The sequence below is a fragment of the Gnatocerus cornutus genome, unplaced genomic scaffold (assembly GCF_029298725.1).
Source record: "Gnatocerus cornutus isolate USDA-ARS CGAHR unplaced genomic scaffold, icGnaCorn1.1 ctg00000037.1, whole genome shotgun sequence".
NCBI lineage: Eukaryota > Metazoa > Arthropoda > Insecta > Coleoptera > Tenebrionidae > Gnatocerus > Gnatocerus cornutus.
Window position 1 is genome coordinate 702,547 of NW_028275386.1, and position 13,487 is coordinate 716,033.

At 35.1% G+C, this 13,487-nt stretch overlaps 3 long non-coding RNA genes across 3 annotated transcripts in view; all 3 read right to left on the reverse strand.

Moving 5' to 3' along the window:
* LOC148165998 (uncharacterized) overlaps positions 1-11,453 on the reverse strand; it is a 30,179-nt gene extending 18,726 nt beyond the window's left edge. Inside the window, exon 1 of the long non-coding RNA XR_015771073.1 lies at positions 11,090-11,453. This is a non-coding gene — a long non-coding RNA (uncharacterized LOC148165998). The remainder of the gene's footprint in view (positions 1-11,089) is intronic.
* Positions 2,820-3,617, reverse strand: LOC148166001 (uncharacterized). Its single transcript, XR_015771072.1, has 4 exons — positions 3,593-3,617; positions 3,331-3,540; positions 3,043-3,280; positions 2,820-2,986 (listed from the first exon to the last, which is right to left on the reverse strand). It is a non-coding gene; the product is annotated as an uncharacterized LOC148166001 (long non-coding RNA).
* Positions 4,374-5,117, reverse strand: LOC148166002 (uncharacterized). Its single transcript, XR_015771070.1, has 3 exons — positions 4,734-5,117; positions 4,585-4,676; positions 4,374-4,531 (listed from the first exon to the last, which is right to left on the reverse strand). It is a non-coding gene; the product is annotated as an uncharacterized LOC148166002 (long non-coding RNA).
* Positions 11,454-13,487: the final 2,034 nt, after the last annotated feature.

Sequence of the window (13,487 nt, forward strand, 5' to 3'; positions counted from 1 at the left end):
CAACTATAAATTTGAGCAATTTCGGTTCGAAATGAGCTAAATGCGTGAATCAGAGCTAATTTATAGAATTACGAAATCAATTTGAATGTTTTAACTTACATTTTGAACACACAAAACACTTTAAGCACAAAAATAGTTGGGTGTGGTTTTGCGATTTATTATAACTTTTTCGCAAAGCCAACTGTAGAAATTTTTTTTTCATTACTTCTTTAGAGGGGTAGTAATTGACGTATGCGAAGGCGGGAAATTTAAATGTTTGAAATGTCTAATTTATTTATAATTTATAAAGTTGATGACTTGATGCTATTATATTATTACAGTCTTGGTAGCTGATTTGGATTATATTATAAAATGGGATATTACAACAAAGTTAATGACGTTAAACCTTTTAGACCATGTTCAGGATAAAAAGTTTCAATTACGGTGTTTACGATACCAGCAGCCAATTCCATAAATTGAACGGACACTTATAAGAATTGTTAAAAACGACACCAATAGAAAGGTTTTTTTTATTGTAAAAGTTGCCAATGAACATTGTTGCCTTTACATGGTTACAACGATCGTATATAAAAAATGCGTGCTTGAAATTGCTTTTCTTATTTCTTATTTTTGAAACTATCGCTCGTCGAGGATGGTTGACTCAAGACGTCTTCAAACTAACTGTACAACACGACGAAATCTGAAAAAATTAAAAGATCATTGATTTTTTTCATAACATAAAAGTGATTTTTTAAAGTTTTCACCTTCTTAGAGCTATCACATTTCTTTGTTGTTATGATCTAATGAAAGTTCTCGATGGCATTTTTGGTGATAAACTTGGACGTTTCTGAAATATTTAAAGGTGTGCCTTCAAAATGTACTGAGCTAATTGCGATGTTTTTGTCATCTCGTTGTTAACGGCTTTTCCAATCGAAAGTTGAATTTTCTCTAAAATGTAGAGTTGAAAATTGGAAAAAGTAAAAAATCACCCCTCCTCAATGATGGTTTTAACAGTAAACCGTGACATTTCACGTTCATTTTAGGTCTACTGCAACAATGTCCAGCAATGAAGGTGATGTTTGTCTTTTGTATGAACCATCTCGTCAGTCTGTCTGAACTCAACTTGGATGTTTCACATGCAGCCAGATTATTTCATCATCGACTGCTGTTGATGCGATGATTTTTATGCGTAAACTTTGCTACCAGTTAGAAACTGATGATGACGGTAGTAATAATAAAGTCTTCATGATCTTCTTCCGTTTATCAATTTCTTTCAATTATTGGTGAGTCGCGCGATCTTTGATGAGAAAAAAAATGTTGAAAGGTTAACCTCAAATTAAAAAGATTAGAGATGAATGCTTAAATGAAAATAGTTGATTACCTGTCGCGATAGACTTGCCCGTAGTTATTTAAACGATGGCATTTATTATTCTCAGCTTCTATCATAATAATTGGTTAATTAAGCGATCGATGAAAAATATCGATCGAACTGTCAAAAGTAGAAAATTGTAAAATATAAAAAGTAGGAAACTGTAATAGCGGCTTTTAAAAATTTCGCATTTGAAAAATTTATAAATCAAAAATATAATTCAAAAAATGCCGCACCATTCAAATTGATCGAAAAACTAACGAATAAATGAAAGTATGTTTGAATGTATTTTTTTTTTTCAATAATTAAATTTACATCGTAGATAGTGATTTTCATTTGTTAACGAAGGTGGCTTTGGATGAAAAAAATAATGCGTCTTTCTTTCCAAAATAAAACATGGCCGAAGTAAGTTGTTTTTACTTTTAATTTAACAATTTTTATAATACTAAAAATTTATTTTGCAGAAAAACCCATCCGAAACGGAGAATAAGTAAGTATACTTGTAATTATAATTTCAAATTACTTTACAAATACATTTTTTTCCTGAAATGAAAGTAATGAACAATCGTAAGTATTATTTTGCTAAAAAAAATTCATTAACGGAAAGATATCATTATTTATATATATATATATATATATTAAGAACAGGATACAATGACGGCGGGGGAGGCAGCGGCGGTGGCGGCAGCAGCGGCGGTGGCGGCGGTGGCGGCAGCAGCGGCGGTGGCGGCGGTGGCGGCAGCAGCGGTAGTGGCGGCGGCAGCGTTGGTGGCCATAAAAAAAACAAAAGTGGCGGAAAGGGCTCGTGGTGGCGAGCCCTAACAAAAGAAGAAAAGAAAAAAAAGTGTGTTTTTCTTTTATAGAGTATTTCGGTAATTTAAAAATTAAACATTTACGTTTACAGAAAACAAATTGCCAAATTAAAAAAGCGCGCCGCAAAAGCCGCTATCGAAGTCGCTGCAACAGCAGCAGTTCCCCCGGTGCTTCCTCTTCCTCCTGCACCAAGACAAAAAAAAGATGTTATAATTATTAACAACGCAACGAATCTTACATTTAATTTTTAATAAACAAAAATTTTTTAAAAAATATCTTTTTTTTTCCCTTTTCATGTACATTTTTTAAATTTTGCATTTTTTGTCAGCAGTAAAAAGTGCGACTGTGTAAATCGGGAAAATTTTCATTACATTATGTTGATAGAGAAGCATAGAGCGTCCTTAAACTATTAATAATAAGTTCGAAAATTTCAGTTTAATATGAACATACATATATGTACAACAATAAAAAAAACAATGTCACTTTTTAATTTTTTATTAAATACAAAATGTATATTATTTGAAATTGAAATTTGTATCTTATACAGCCATCGCGTCATTATTAAACAAAGAAAAACATTACAGGAATATTAGCGCAAACACATTTTAAATTACAGTAAATAATAATAAACTTTTGACAAAATAAAAATATTCATTGTGTACAGATTTCAAGTTTAAACGCGAATATTATATGTTAACGAAGATATGAAATGTTAATTTTTCCTCTTCCAATGTGGTCTCGTTGAAACATTATCGCGCAATGTGGACGATCATCAAAGTTATTCTAGTTGATGTTGATGGCGACGACCGCGAAAAGAAAACGAATCTAAAAATTACACTTGATAATAATTTCAAAACTATAAAAAAAAATTGTGAAATCACCTCATGACAATTTGTAGTCAATTCCTTCACTTGTACATCTCGTTTAATCTCTGAGTATGACTCTAATGTTGTTCATTATCACCATCATCATCGTCTCATTATTATCACAGCTAATTGTATCGTCTCATTTTCTTCAAATAAATCCAATTTTCTCCAACAAACCTCGTACCGACGTTATTAATTGATTGAACAACGCAAATTCGATAATCGATCGACATTTTGCATCGGCATAAACAATCTAAAAAGAGGTCTTGAGAATGTTGTAAGGTGTAAAGAGATTGCGTTTACCCACAATCGACGGGGGGCTTCCTCCTTTCCTCGTTTTAAAACTCCAATTTTGGGTGGGGTTTCTCAATGGGGCCCTGGGCTGTAAATTTCTTTCCCTGCTTAAAGAGAGTCCTTTACGCTCCTCATAGAATTTGCCCGATGGTTGCACCATACAACTTCAATCACCTCCAAAATGTTCTTTATAGAAGCTCATGTAGTTCTTTCAATTTCCTACAAAATGGCGGCATTATTGGTTGCATGGAATTCAAGTGCTAATAAATACCTTGAATAAAAGATATTCTCATGCAAGAGGGTCGTCCTCTTGTTTACTCTGCAGAGTCTGGTTCCTACATTCTTGTAGCTATCATGACATTACCTCACTCTTTCTTGACTTTTCATGACTTCCTGAAATGAATAAAAGCAGTCGGCACACAAATTCAACGAAACTTCGATCGATATCGATTTTTAGTTGACATAAATAAACAGAGTTCCTAACCTGCTCAAGCTAACTTCAGACGGGACTTTGTAGTTTTTAATAATCTTTCTCCATGATGAATCACAACATTCACAATCGAATGGGGGCTTCCTGTTGTGGACGTAAGCAGCGATGGTGATCCCATCAGAGCTCCATTTTCTTCCAAATAAATCCAATTTTCTCGAACAAACGTCAATCTCGCGTCGACAATGAGAACCGTCAAATTTATAACCTCCATCCCTTAGATGAAGGAGTAAATAGATAGCCCACTCTATAGTAAATTTTTGGAAATGACGCGCGGAGGCGACATCTATAAAAAAGTCACAGAAGTTTTACTTATTCCCGAAGACACAAACCAGCTACCTTAGCTAAGACACGAACCACTATGGGCATTTTTTCACTGGTTGTAATAATTTAATTTCAATTGAAAACCCTATTTCAATGTAACATATTTATTATACAATTATACATAGAGACATAAATAACAATAAATACCCAACATATAAATACACATTACAACAATTCATAAGCATACCTATTTTTTTGTAGCGACGTTGAAAATGTATGTTTCAATGACGAATGCAGAAGCAAAATTTCACAAGAGTGTCCCCAAACATTGATGTTTAAGATGTTGGAATGTTGTCACTTAAAAAGAGCTGAATTTTCAATATTCCACATACTCTTCATAAAGGTTTCTTGAATTGTGTTGAACTCTTAATTCTGGTTGTTGCATCTTTTCTATTGTATCTAAAATACAATTATTTGTAATATTAACTAAAGTTTTACAATGTTAAATTTACCAAATAATTTTTCTGAAGTGTTGCAAGTTGGTGCATCTCTGGTAAAAAATGAGAATAGCTGGTCTCTTTATTAGACTCCAGTGTAAATAATTCTACAAATTAATAAATAAATGAAATATGTATATACATTTTAGATTAATAATACTCACCGATCTTGGCTTGGTATTAAATATGGTCATTCCTGAACTAATTATTATTATTATTAAATAAATTCAGTTCTATTGAAACAACAAAACAAGATGACCAGTGGAACCTTAACCGTTCTTATAAACTTCAACACTACAACTGAAGAAAACTCGAGAAAAAACTAAAAACTTAAAATTCAACACAACACATGTTAAAACTTTCCGTTGAACAAAACATAAACATTGTATTTGTTTCTCTTTTTGAATTATATGCATCCTCCTCAATTAAGGTAAATTAGAAATCTGTATTCTTTCATCATCAAAATTGCAAAACTTATGTGACTTAAACACAGAGTCCGCCACCGTCGATCAATCTCCACAAGGTACCACAAGGGTCTATAGAGTGACGCCCCCGTGCTCCATCCGCCAGTATCACTTGTGTACATCAAACAATTTCCAGAAGTCCCAAAACAAATAATGCGCAAATGTCCGAGTGCAGTTTGAAATAATTGGGTGCGACTTTTCAGCTTCATTATGCTCTGCATCTGAACCAAACCATCTAAAAAGGGGACTTGATGATGTTTTTGATTGTAAAGAGCTCGAATTTACCTCTAATTCATAGATTTGGACACATTTGAGCACGGTGAAATGGTCATAAAGTCAAAATTCAAATGTCTCGATGAATCAAACATTCACAATTGAAGGGGGGCTTTCTGCCGTCGGCGTAAACAGCAATGGTGGTCTTCCAAAGCCCCATTTTCCTCCAAATAAATCCAATTTTCTCGAGCAAACGTCACTGGCGCGTCGACGATGGGAACTGTCAAATTTAGAACCTCCTTGATTTTGATGAAATTTTTCAAAACATTTTCTCATTTTTTACCGAAATGCTGGGTCTCGCACCACATTGACGGGCATCGATGGTTTTGTAATTTTTCTCTGCATTCTCCTATACCATTCTTGTATCTTGAAAAACTCCAGAAGTCCCAAAACAAATAATGCACAAAAGTCCGAGCGCAGATTGAATTAATTCAAGGCGACCTCTCGCTTCATCATGACCATGAAAAAAATTATTCCTTTTTCAGGCACTGTATCTGCTCCAAACCATCTAAAAAGGGGCCTTGATGATGTTTTTGATTGTAAAGAGCTCGAATTTACCTCTAATCCATAGAATTGAACGCACTTTTCGCTCGAGCACGGTAGGATAGTTGTTTACTCAAAATTCACTTGTCTCGATGAATCAAACACTCCCAGTCAATGGGGGCTTTCTCTTGTAGACGCAAGCAGCAACAGTAGCCTCTCCAAAGCCCCATTTTCTTTCAAATAAATCCAATTTTCTGGATGAAATGTCACTCTCGCGTCGACGATGAGAACTGTCAAATTTAGAACCTCCTTGATTTTGATGAAATTTCTCAAAACATTTTCGCATTTTTTACCAAAATGCTGGATCTCGTACCTGATTGATTGGTATCGATCGTTTTGTAATTTTTTCCTCTTTCCACCAATACCACTTGTGTACCTCGAAAAGCTCCAGAAGTCCCAAAACAAATAATGCACAAAAGTCCGAGCGCAGATTGAATTAATTCAGAGCTCGCTTCATCATGACCATGAAAAAAATTATTTCTTTTTCACGCACTGGATCTGCTCTAAACCATCTAAAAAGAGGCCTTGATGATGTTTTTGATTAGAAATAACTCGAATTTACCTTTAATCCATAGATTTGAACGCATTTTTCGCTCGAGCACGGTAGGATCGTTATTCACTCAAAAAAATTCATTTGTCTCGATGATTTCGATGAATCAAACACTCACAATTGATGAGGGGCTTTCTGGCGTCAACGTAGACAGCGATAATGGGCCCCCAGAGCCCCAATTTCTTCAAATAAAAGGCAATTTTCTCGAACAAACTTTACTCTCGCGTCGATGAGAACTGTCAAATTTAGAACCTCCTTGATTTTACCAAAAATCAAAAAAACTCTTTTGCAATTTTTACCAAAATTCTGGGTCTTGTCCCAGATTGATGGGTATCGATCGATTTGTAATTTTTTTCTCTATCCACCAATACCACTTTTGTACCTCGAAAAGATTTAATAGTTTCAAAACCAACGATGTGCAAAAAGTCCGAGCGCAGTTTGAATAATTACATGCGACGTCAAAGCATCGACATGATGATGGAAAAGTGCAGAATCTACCCATTTAACGAATTTTAAACCCAGATGTGGGTACAAAAACACATTCTAAACTCTTCAGAGAATGTCCGGTCAACACTTGCAGTAGTGGAAAAGCTTTAACATTTGAGAAAAATCGAAAAATATTTACACCTGTCATTTGAAAATTTCAGTGACATTTCATGATTTTGCTTCACGTTAAAAATCGACGGGGTCGACGTAAAGTCGGATTGGAAAAAAATTAATAATGCAGCCCCAAAGACAGGTAAAAAAACGAAAAAAATCCTAAACTCTATAATTCGACATCCTCTATCCAAAAAAACAAACGCCAACCACCTCAAACTCACACCTTTCAAGGAGTAAGAACCCCCAACGAAAACTCGGAACTCTCAACTATCCAAGTGAGAGTCACCCAGCACGTTTTAGTAAGTATTAACTAGCCCGTCTTGATTGCTTTGGCACTCGCTTCTTTTTTAAGTTTACTTATCTTTTTTTTTTAAGTTTAATGTCGCTTGGTTCGTCTATTCCTTAATTAAGACAGTCGAGGGAGTACATGTCGGGATAATAAGTGCATGATCTGTCTATTTGTTAATTAAGACAGTCGGGATAATAAGCGCATGATCAGTCTTACTGTTAATTAAGACAGTCGGGATAATAAGTGCATGATCTGTCTATTTGTTAATTAAGACAGTCGAGATAATAAGCGCATGATCAGTCTTACTGTTAATTAAGACAGTCGGTATAATAAGCACATGATCAGTCTTACTGTTAATTGAGACAGGCGGGATAATAAGCGCATGATCAGTCTTACTGTTAATTAAGACAGTCGGGATAATAAGCGCATGATCAGTCTTACTGTTAATTAAGACAGTCGGGATAATAAGCGCATGATCAGTTTTACTGTTAATTAAGACAGTCGGGATAATAAGCGCATGATCTGTCTATTTGTTAATTAAGACAGTCGGGGAAATAAACGCATGATCTGTCTATTTGTTAATTAATACAGTCGGGGGAATAAGTACATGATCCGTCTAATTGTTAATTAAGAGAGTCGGGGTAATAAGCGCATGATGCATCTATTTAATTTTATGTTTAATTTATGTTTTTGTTTTTTTATTTCCTTTATTTTTTTGTGCATAATTTGTCGATTTGAAAATAAAAAAAAACAGTCGGGGTAATAAGCGCATGATCAGTCCATTTGTTAATTAAGACAGTCGGGGGAATAGAGATGTAAAAATTTTATTTTCACGTGGTTTAATTTAAAAATGAAAAAAAAATTGTAGTTCTTATTGTTTTCTTTAGAATTCAACCTGCCCCACCTTCCCCTATTAAAATTCAAATTAAATTTTTATTTCGTTTTTATTTGCATGGTATGGAGTTATAAAATTAAAAAATTAAAGTCTCAGCTTTGTAACTTATTGAAAGACATTTTTCTCCACCTTCCCCTACATATTCTAAAATTGATTATTTACTCCTTATTTGCCTGTTGTCGTAGTAAAAATTACCAATTAATATTTAGTTTATTATTTATTTGTTCAAAATCCATTAGGACCTACCTTTCCCTATATCGCTCAAAGATTACTTACTTTTGCTTGTTTGTAAGTTTTTATTTTAAAGAAACTAAGATTCAAAATTTTTATTCCAACACGTCTTTAATTTTGGATTTTCCAATTTTACCCACTCTCCCATACCAAAATTTTCAATTTGTGTAAAATGATCAACCCTCCTTTGCAACTGTTTTAAAGTCAAAGAAAATTTTGATTGTTTATTCCCACATGTCTTTTGGAGTTTAAATTTTTACCCACCTTTCCATACCTAACATTTAAATTTGCCAAAAATGTCCGACTTTCCCTGACTATTGTTTCAAAGGCAAAGAAAAAAGTTTTGAATTTTTATTCCTACATGTCTTTAATTTTGGAGTTTTCCTTTTTGTCCACCTTCCCATACCTAATTGTTTTATATACCAAAAATGCTCTACTTTCCCCTACTATTGCTTTAAAATAAAAGGAAAAACGCGTTTAAATTATATTCCTGCATGTCTTTAATTTTAGAGTTTTCACTTTTATCCACCTTTCCATACCTAATTTTTCAATTTACCGAAATTGCCCTACTTTTTCCTACTATTTGCTTTGAAGTAAAATAAAAAATTTTCGAATTTTTGTTTCCACGTCTTTAATTGTAAATTTTCTATTTTTATTTACCCACCTTTCCATACCTATTTTTTTAATTCATCGTAAATGTCTTACTTTCCCCTGCTATTTATTAAATTGGTCTCATGTTCAATTTTTCTTAATTTATAATTTAAAAAAGAAAAAGTGTTAATTCGTACCGTTTTTTATATTTTGGAGAATGCAGTCCTCCCCTAGCAAAATTCAAATTGGACTTTAACTGTGAATTAACCAATACATAACAATAATGTAAAGAAAAAAAGAAAAAAAGAAGGTCCAACCGATGTCATTTATCTGTAAATCCACTTTGTCCTACCTTCCCCTATATTTGAGTTTACCTACTCTCGTCTACCGACGAAATGATGACAGTTGAAAGTTGACATGGGGAGGTGGGGAAATTCGAATTAAAAAGAAATGGTTTTCCTATTTTCTAATATATTTAATCCCAGTAGGCAGAGATGGGGGCTGTCTCAAGTCATTATTAAACAAAAAAGTAAGTTTGTAGAGCAACCCCCATCTTTCCAATAATGAAACAATTTGAATAGTACCTTGAAACATTGAAGAACTTAAAAACCTGCTACTTCCATAGCTTCAGTTCCTCGTTTTGTCATTCCAGTTTTTATTGGGGCTCCTCAATTGGACCCTTGGCCTTAATTTTCTTGCACTGCATAAGAAAGTCCTTGACGCTCCTCTAAGAAACTGCCCGATGGTTGCCCCTCCAATGTTGATTTCTTTATAGAAGCTCGTGTTGTTCTTTCAATTTTCTACAAAATGGCATCGTTACTATTTGCATGGAACTTGAGTGATAATCAATACCTTGGATATAAGACAGTCTCATGCAAAAGGGCCCCCTTGTTTACTCTGCAGAGTCTTGTTTCTGCATTCTTGTAGTTATCATGACATAACCTCACTTTTTGTTGGCTCCCCATGACTGCCAGTGAAAGAATTTAATGGGGAACTCATCGGTTGTCTTCTTGAAATGCTTGAAAAGCAGTCGGCGCACAAATCCAACGAAACTTCGATCGATATCGATTTATTTAACAGAGTTACCAACTTACTCAGGCTAACTTCAGAGGGGTTTTTGTAGTTTTTAATAATCTTTCTCCATGAATCAAACATTCACAATTGAAGGGGGGCTTTCTGCCGTCGGCGTAAACAACGATGGTGGTCTTCCAAAGCCCCATTTTCCTCCAAATAAATCCAATTCTCTCGAGCAAACGTCACTGGCGCGTCGACGATGGGAACTGTCAAATTTAGAACCTCCTTGATTTTGATGAAATTTTTCAAAATATTTTCTCATTTTTTACCGAAATGCTGGGTCTCGCACCACATTGACGGGCATCGATGGTTTTGTAATTTTTCTCTGCATTTTCCTATACCATTCTTGTATTTCGAAAAACTCCAGAAGTCCCAAAACAAATAATGCACAAAAGTCTGAGCGCAGATTGAATTAATTCCGCGCAACATGACGAAAGAAAACAATTTTTTTGCAGCTGCATCTACCCCAAACCATCTAAAAAGGGGTCTTGATTACGTTTTTGATTGTAAAGAGCTCAAATTTACCTCTATCCATAGATTTGAACGCATTTTTTGCTCGATTACGGTAGGATCATCGTTGTCTCAAAATTCACTTGTCTCGATTAATCAAACACTCCCAGTCGATGGAGGCTTTCTCTCGTAGACGCAAGCAGCAATTGTAGCCTCTCCAAAACCCCATTTTCTTGGAAATAAATCCAATTTTCTGGAAGAAACGTCATTCTCGCGTCGACGATGAGAACTGTCAAATTTAGAACCTCCTTGATTTTGATGAAATTTCTCAAAACATTTTCGCATTTTTTACCAAAATGCTGGGTCTCGTACCTGATTGATGGGTATTGATCGTTTTGTAATTTTCTCCTCTTTCTACCAATACCACTTGTGTAGTTCGCAAAGCTCCAGAAGTCCCAAAACAAAAAAAAAATTATTTCTTTTTCACGCACTGCATCTGCTCTAAACCATCTAAAAAGGGGCCTTGATGATGTTTTTGATTGTAAAGAGCTCGAATTTACCTTTAATCCATAGATTTGAACGCATTTTTTGCTCGATTACGGTAGAATCATCGTTGTCTCAAAATTCACTTGTCTCCATGAATCAAACACTCCCAGACGAAGGGGGCTATCTCTCGTAGACGCAAGCAGCAACAGTGGGCCCTCAGCGCCCCATTTTCTTGAAAATAAATCCAATTTTCTGGAAGAAACGTCACTCTTGCGTCGACGTTGAGAACTGTCAAATTTAGAACCTCCTTGATTTTGATGAAATTTTTCAAAACGTTTTCGCATTTTTTACCAAAATGCTGGGTCTCTTATCTGATTGATTGGTATCGATCGTTTCGTAATTTTACCCTTGATCAACCAATACCACTTGTGTACCTCGAAAAGCTCCAGAAGTTCCAAAACAAATAATGCACAAAAGTCCGAGCGCAGTTTGAATTAATTCAGTGCGACCTCTCGCTTCATCATGACCATGAAAAAAATTATTCTTTTTTCAGGCACTGCATCTGCTCCAAACCATCTAAAAAGGGGCCTTGATGATGTTTTTTAATGTAAAGAGCTCAAATTTACCTCTATCCATAGATTTGAACGCATTTTTTGCTCGATTACGGTAGGATCATCGTTGTCTCAAAATTCACTTGTCTCGATGAATCAAACACTCCCAGTCGATGGGGACTTTCTCTCGTAGACGCAAGCAGCAACAGTAGCCTTTCCAAAGCCCCATTTTCTTTCAAATAAATCCAATTTTCTGGAAGAAACGTCACTCTCGCGTCGACGATGAGAACTGTCAAATTTAGAACCTCCTTGATTTTGATGAAATTTCTCAAAACATTTTCGCATTTTTTACCAAAATCCTGGGTCTCGTACCTGATTGATGGGTATCAATCGTTTCGTAATTTTACCCTTTGTCCATCAATACCACTTGTGTACCTCGAAAAGCTCCAGAAGTCCCAAAACAAATACTGCACAAAAGTCCGAGCGCAGATTGAATTAATTCAGAGCCGACGTCTCGCTTCATCATGACCATGAAAAAAATTATTTATTTTTCACGCACTGGATCTGCTCTAAACCATCTAAAAAGGGGCCTTGATGATGTTTTCTATTAGATATAACTCGAATTTACCTTTAATCCATAGATTTGAACTCATTTTTCGCTCGAGCACGGTAGGATCGTTATTCACTCAAAATTCATTTGTCTCGATGATTTCGATGAATCAAACACTCACAATTGATGAGGGGCTTTCTGGCGTCAACGTAGACAGCGATAATGGGCCCCCCGGAGCCTCAATTTCTTCAAATAAAAGGCAATTTTCTCGAACAAACTTTACTCTCGCGTCGATGAGAACTGTCAAATTTAGAACCTCCTTGATTTTACCAAAAATCCCAAAAACTCTTTTACAATTTTTACCAAAATTCTGGGTCTTGTCCCAGATTGATGGGTATCGATCGATTTGTAATTTTTTTCTCTATCCACCAATACCACTTTTGTACCTCGAAAAGCTTTAATAGTCCCAAAACCGACGATGTGCAAAAAGTCCGAGCGCAGTTTGAATAATTACATGCGACGTCAAAGCTTCGACATGATGATGGAAAAGTGAAGAATCTACCCATTTAACGAATTTTAAACCCAGATGTTGGTACAAAAACACCTTCTAAACTCTTCAGAGAAGGTTCGGTCAACACTTGGAGTAGTGGAAAAGCTTTAACATTTGAGAAAAATCGAAAATTATTTACACCTGTCATTTGAAAATTTCAGTGACATTTCATGATTTTGCTTCACGTTAAAAATCGACGGGGTCGACGTAAAGTCGTATCGGAAAAAAATTAATAATGCAGCCCCAAAGACATGTAAAAATAGGTAAAAAATCCTATGCGCTGTAAAACGATATCCTCTATCCGCAAAAACACACTCCAACCACCTCAACCTTACACCTTTCGAGAAGAAGCATTTCCCATCGAAAACTCGGAACTCTCAAGTGTTAAAGTGAGGGTTACCCTACACGTTTTAGTAAGTATTAACTAGCCCGTCTTGATTAATAGCACTCGCTTGTTTTTTAAGTATACTTATCTTTTTTTCTTTTTTTTTTTTTTTAATATCGCTTGGTTTGTCTATTTCTTAATTAAGACAGTCGGGGGAATAAGCGCATGATTTGTCTATTTGTGAATTAAGACAGTCGGGGGGAAAACATGATTCATCCATTTGTTAATTAAGACAGTCGGGATAATAAGCGCATAATCCGTCTATTTGTTAATTAAGACAGTCGGGATAATAAGCTCATGATCAGTCTTACTGTTAATTAAGACAGTCGGGATAATAAGTGCATGATCTGTCTATTTGTTAATTAAGACAGTCGGGGTAATAAGCGCATGATCAGTCTTACTGTTAATTAAGACAGTCGGGATAATAAGCGCATGA